Genomic DNA, 6,684 nt, shown 5'->3' with positions numbered 1-6,684 from the left:
ACTTTTTTCCACCCACACCCACACCACTATATCTTCACGTAGTAAACAACGTAACAAAAGGAAAACACAACGTAAAGAACGGACTTCGAAAAATCTCTCGTCGGACTCTAGCAGACGGTCGCGGTCACGTCACGGTTTGATGAAGGAGAAGCAGAATTTTGTTTCGCTGCTTGTTGCCTGCCGATTAGCCTTTTCTGCTCTTGGTTCTTCTGCTAGATATCGAATCGAATACGCGCACGCGACGAGTAGGTTCAGCTGGTGCCCTGTTCTAATACTCAATACGAGATAAGCAGTTTCCGCAGTACGGTCGGTCGGTCGTCATTGTGTCGGTTTTCTCTCGCGTATAATCAAATTGAACGCAAAAAAGTTTTGAAGTGGAAGTAGGTGCAGGTCCGACTGTTTGAATACATTCGAAGGGAAGAACCGTGAATTTTGTTCGTTGCGTTTTAGATGCCCTTTCCTATATGGATTACATTTTTTAGTGCATCTATTTCCTGTTCTAAAGGTCGCTTTCTCGTGTCCTCATTGCGGTGCAGTGCGTGCTGAAGGAAATTGGTTCCGAGTGAGTGAGGGAGAAAGAAGGCTTTCGTGAAGGACCGAAGTGACACGACAGATCATTGTTCTGGGGCTGTGGATACGACGTAGAACCGGATTTTCATAGTGCTAGTGGAAAAGTGAAGTACGAAGGTTCCGTTGCTTTGGTGCGTCCGTGAAGAAAAGGAGTAGGGTGTTCCAAATAAATGTTGAATTTAATTTTAGAATGAATCACGTGAACCTATGGGTGAAGTGAAGGAAGCAGGAAGGAGCATGATGATTGACTAATCGTTTGATGAAATATTATATTATTATTCAATTTAAATTTTACTCAAACTTATCGATTATTTCAATTACAATTATAGGTCAAGAAATTGTTTTTTAAGACATTTTATAAACATATCAACGGAAGTAACACGTACTTAAAAACAGTGAATTTAAGTACATTCGAAGTTTATTGCCTATATGCCGGGTATTAAGCCACCCGGAGTGGAAATTAATTACTATGTCTGAAACTCGATTATGCATATGTACAACATGTGATAGATTTAGTTCGGAAAAGGTATTGGAGGGTAACCGCCCCTTCGCTGGGCTTTGATCCCACGACCCCAGTACGCTAGACAGGTGCTTTCCCTACTAAGCTACGAAGGACCTCCGTCATCCTCCGCAGCTTAGCGGGTACTGATGAAACCAAATTCTCAGCACCAGGTACCAGCCGATCTCTCGCAATACATTTTCAGAACTAACTCTCCCATATGTATTTTTGTACACATGCCAACCAAGTAGGATGAGTATTTAGTATTGTCCGGCTCCTACACACTTGCTTCATCAGCAACGGCGCTCAATGAAGTAGGGAGCCGGACAATACTAAATACTCATGGCGACTACACTTCTTCTGATGAAGAATCGTTAGAGCACTTATTTGATACGCACATCCCTGGATGTGTCGATATAACATCTTCGGATGATCCTGCTGTCTTTTCATGTAGCTATGTCTTGGGCTCAAGCACGTAGAATCATAACTACTGAATCGATTCAATGGGCTCTTAACAGTTTTGCTCCCTACAAATCTCAAGGGGAGGATAGGATTTATCCCGTTATACTTCAGAGAGGTGTTGAGCATGTCAAACATGTTTTAAAAAAGGTTTTAGTTTTGCTACTGGGAATATTCCCATATCCTGGCGGGATGTCACTGTAAAGTTCATCCCAAAAGGAGAACGTGCTTCGTATGAAGAAGCAAAGAGTTTTAGACCCATCAGTCTGACCTCATTTCTTCTGAAATGCTTAGAACGTAGGGTAACCAACTTGATTTGGACCCCTACACATTTTGGACCCTCCTGGCGACATTTTTCTCATTTCTGAACTAAAAACAATGCCGCTGCTAATTCCCCCATTAGGCTCAAGAAAAATAACATTGTTCAGCATTCAGCATTTCACTGGTTTCCCGTGCGAAAAAGCAATATTTGGATGAAATTTCGAGGAAATTAGTTTGTTCAAGAAGGCGAGCGTTACAATGCGTTACGCTTAAAAGTATACATCACTGAAAATCTCAGAACGTACACAATAAGTTTTTGTCGAAATTGTGAATTTAAAACGCAGGAATCTTCTCATTGATGCATGCCAACCGAAAGATAAGACTTGACTTCAACTCAATTGACCAGGGTAAATTAGAAATTCGACTTTGAAGAGTTTAAATTGGGGGTGTCCAAAATGTGTACATTTGGGGGTCCAAAATATGTTGCACTGTCCAAAACGAAGAATATTTTCATTTCAGAAAATGGCAAATTTCACTGATTTATCAATAACTGAAGCTCATTTCGAATTTCTATTTCATAAATAAGACTTTCATCTTTGAAATGGTGTCATTTCCGCCCATATCGAACCTGTATTTCAAAAGATATAAGCATATATTGGGATGCACTTCCTCTAGGGGTCCAAAATAGGACAGTTACACTATTATCGATCATCACATTCGTGATGACTGTTTGGCAAACATGGCTCTTAATGTTAATCAACATGCTTACCAATCATGCTATTTTGCGGGCAGCAGGGACTATGTCCAAGTGCTTGACGATCCCTCCCCAGGCCATCTGCGAGTTGTGGGGCTTGCCTAGGATGTGGTGGGGTTTGACAGTGGGCCCTGTTAAACCTCTATAAAAAGCTGCATGTATCCGCAAGTATGCTCCGCCAAAGCGACCGTGTGCCGCTCAAAGCGCACAAGCCCAAGTCCTGGTGTTAGGTGGGACGCTAATCAGCCCTGACACGACGGCCCTCCGACGAGACAGGAGGTTTGCGCAGGCCCAATAAGCCGCCTAGAAAACCAATCATTACGAACAATATAAGAGATAATGCGACTCGATATAATCGGCAAAGACCTAGGCGACGAATACAGGATAACGATTGGAAGCTTGGAACATGGAATTGCAAGTCGCTAGGTTTCGCAGGTTGCGACAGGATGATCTACGATGAATTACATCCCCGCAACTTCGACGTCGTGGCGCTGCAGGAGATTTGCTGGACAGGACAGAAAGTGTGGAAAAGCGGGCATCGAGCGGCTACCTTCTACCAAAGCTGTGGCACAACCAACGAGCTGGGAACCGGCTTCATAGTGCTGGGTAAGATGCGCCAACGCGTGATTGGGTGGCAGCCAATCAACGCAAGGATGTGCAAGCTGAGGATTAAAGGCCGTTTCTTCAACTATAGCATCATCAACGTGCACTGCCCACACGAAGGGAGACCCGACGACGAGAAAGAAGCGTTCTACGCACAGCTGGAGCAGACATACGATGGATGCCCACTGCGGGACGTTAAAATCGTCATCGGTGACATGAACGCACAGGTAGGAAGGGAGGAAATGTATAGACCGGTCATCGGACCGGATAGTCTGCACACCGTATCGAATGACAACGGCCAACGATGCATAAACTTTGCAGCCTCCCGCGGAATGGTAGTCCGAAGCACCTTCTTTCCCCGCAAAATATCCACAAGGCCACATGGAGATCACCTAACCAAGAAACGGAAAACCAAATCGACCACGTTCTAATCGACGGTAAATTCTTCTCCGACATCACGAACGTCCGCACTTACCGCAGTGCGAATATTGAATCCGACCACTACCTCGTTGCAGTATGCCTGCGCTCAAAACTCTCGACGGTGTACAACACGCGTCGAAGTCGGACGCCGCGGCTTAACATTGGGCGGCTACAAGACGGTAGACTAGCCCAAGAATACGTGCAGCAGCTGGAAGTGGCACTTCCAACGGAAGAGCAGCTAGGCGCAGCATCTCTTGAAGATGGCTGGAGAGATATTCGATCCGCCATTGGTAGCACCGCAACCGCTGCATTTGGCACGGTGCCCCCGGATCAGAGAAACGACTGGTATGACGGCGAATGTGAGCAGTTAGTGGAAGAGAAGAATGCAGCATGGGCGAGATTGCTGCAACACCGCACGAGGGCGAACGAGGCACGATATAAACAGGCGCGGAACAATTTTCCGGAGGAAAAAGCGCCAGCAGGAAGATCGAGACCGTGAAGAAACGGAGCAACTGTACCGCGCTAATAACACACGAAAGTTCTATGAGAAATTAAACCGTTCACGTAAGGGCCACGTGCCACAGCCCTATATGTGTTAGGACATAAAGGGGAACCTTCTTACGAACGAGCGTGAGGTGATCCAAAGGTGGCGGCAGCACTACGAAGAACACCTGAACAGCGATGTGGCAGACGAAGATGGCGGTATGGTGATGGACCTGGGAGAACGCGCGCAGGACATAATTCTACCGGCTCCGGATCTCCAGGAAATCCAGGAGGAGATTGGCCGGCTGAAGAACAACAAAGCCCCTGGGGTTGACCAACTACCAGGAGAGCTATTTAAACACGGTGGTGAGGCACTGGCTAGAGCGCTGCACTGGGTCATTACCAAGATTTGGGAGGAGGAAGTTCTGCCGCAGGAGTGGATGGAAGGTGTCGTGTGTCCCATCTACAAAAAGGGCGATAAGCGGGATTGTAGTAACTACCGCGCAATCACATTGCTGAACGCCGCCTACAAGGTACTCTCCCAAATTTTATGCCGTCGACTAGCACCAACTGCAAGGGAGTTCGTGAGGAAGTACCAGGCGGGTTTTATGGGCGAACGCTCCACCACGGACCAGGTGTTCGCCATTCGCCAAGTACTGCAGAAATGCCGCGAATACAACGTGCCCACACATCATCTATTCATCGACTTCAAGGCCGCATATGATACAATCGATCGGGACCAGCTATGGCAGCTAATGCACGAACACGGTTTTCCGGATAAACTGACACGGTTGATCAAAGCGACGATGGATCGGGTGATGTGCGTAGTTCGAGTTTCAGGGGCATTCTCGAGTCCCTTCGAAACGCGGAGAGGGTTACGGCAAGGTGATGGTCTTTCGTGTTTGCTATTCAACATCGCTTTGAAAGGTGTAATACGAAGAGCAGGGATTAACACGAGTGGTACAATTTTCAATAAGTCCGTCCAGCTATTTGGTTTCGCCGACGACATAGATATTATGGCACGTAACTTTGAGAAGATGGAGGAAGCCTACATCAGACTGAAGAGGGAAGCTAAGCAGATCGGACTAGTCATCAACACGTCGAAGACGAAGTACATGATAGGAAGAGGTTCAAGAGAAGACAATGTGAGCCACCCACCGCGAGTTTGCATCGGTGGTGACGAAATCGAGGTGGTAGAAGAATTTGTGTACTTGGGCTCACTGGTGACTGCCGAAAATGACACCAGCAGAGAAATTCGGAGACGCATAGTGGCTGGAAATCGTACGTACTTTGGACTCCGCAAGACGCTCCGATCGAATAGAGTTCGCCGCCGTACCAAACTGACAATCTACAAAACGCTAATTAGACCGGTAGTCCTCTACGGACACGAGACCTGGACGATGCTCGTGGAGGACCAACGCGCACTTGGAGTTTTCGAAAGGAGGAGGAGGCGAATGAACCACGAATTGCATCAGCTGTTGGGAGAACCATCCATCGTTCACACCGCGAAAATCGGACGACTGCGATGGGCCGGGCACGTAGCCAGAATGTCGGACAGTAACCCGGTGAAAATGGTTCTCGACAACGATCCGACGGGCACAAGAAGGCGAGGTGCGCAGCTGGCAAGGTGGATCGATCAGGTGGAAGATGACTTGCGGACCCTCCGTAGACTGCGTGGTTGGCGAAGTGTAGCCATGGACCGAGCCGAATGGAGAAGACTCTTATATACCGCACAGGCCACTTCGGCCTTAGTCTGAATAAATAATAATAATACCAATCTGGAAAGTGCACCGTGACTCTTCTACACAAGGTTGTGTACGATATCGAGAAAGCTTTCGCTCAAAAGCAATCGTACTTGGGTGCTTTCTTAGATATTGAAGGTGCTTTCGACAACGTGTCTTTCGATGCAATATTGGAATACCAAATGGATTAATATAATTACCAAAAGGATTCACCAGATGCTTAAAAACCGACATCTCTACTCGACATTACGCTAAGCAGCGATTAGGAAATTAAGTGTCTGCGGATGCCCTCAAGGGGGAGTATTATCTCCACTTTTGTGGAATCTCGTTGCAGATACGCTATTGAGGTTACTCAATAATGGCGGTTTTCCTACCTATGGATTTGCCGACGAGTATCTAACATTGATAGTGGGTTTGTGGATTACTAGCTTATTCGACCTGATGCAAAACGCTCTTCAGGTAGTTGAAAGTTGGTGTCGCCAATATGGCCTTTCGGTCAATCCGAATAAAACATCTATTGTTCTTATTACGGAAAAACGTACCCGTCATGGTATTCGTCCATTACATCTTTTTGGTTCTGAAATCAATGTAACCAGGGCCGGATTTATGGGGGGCTGGGGGGTCCGTGGCCTCGGGCCCCCACAAATCTTATGTACCAAAACCAACCTTTTTTGATTTTTTGGGGCCCCCACATACCGTCGGCCCCGGGGCCCCCTTCCGGCTAAATCCGGTCCTGAATGTAACTGATCAAGGTAAAGTATGTGGGTCTAATTTTATATTAAAAGCTTTCCTGGCTTTCTAACATTGAATTCAGAATCAAAAAGGCGTGTATGGCTTTCGGCCAATGCCGACGAACCTTTGGTAAAACTTAGGGGTCTTAAACCCAAATATAT

At 46.7% G+C, this 6,684-nt stretch overlaps 1 protein-coding gene across 9 annotated transcripts in view; it reads left to right on the top strand.

Moving 5' to 3' along the window:
• Positions 1-60: 60 nt before the first annotated feature.
• The window catches only part of LOC134219562 (E3 ubiquitin-protein ligase Nedd-4-like), a 60,098-nt gene continuing 53,474 nt past the window's right edge, over positions 61-6,684 (top strand). For 2 of the 9 annotated variants that reach the window (XM_062698320.1, XM_062698319.1), the window contains exon 1: positions 67-562. The gene's annotated coding sequence lies outside the window, so the exon portion shown is untranslated. Of the gene's footprint in view, positions 723-765; positions 782-6,684 lie in introns of those variants that run through there. The other 7 variants (XM_062698327.1, XM_062698324.1, XM_062698326.1 and 4 more) reach the window with 7 other exon arrangements.

The sequence above is a fragment of the Armigeres subalbatus genome, chromosome 3 (genome assembly GCF_024139115.2).
Source record: "Armigeres subalbatus isolate Guangzhou_Male chromosome 3, GZ_Asu_2, whole genome shotgun sequence".
Taxonomy (NCBI): Eukaryota; Metazoa; Arthropoda; class Insecta; order Diptera; family Culicidae; genus Armigeres; species Armigeres subalbatus.
Note: the sequence above shows the minus strand (reverse complement) of the source record. Positions and strands in the feature narration are given on the sequence as shown.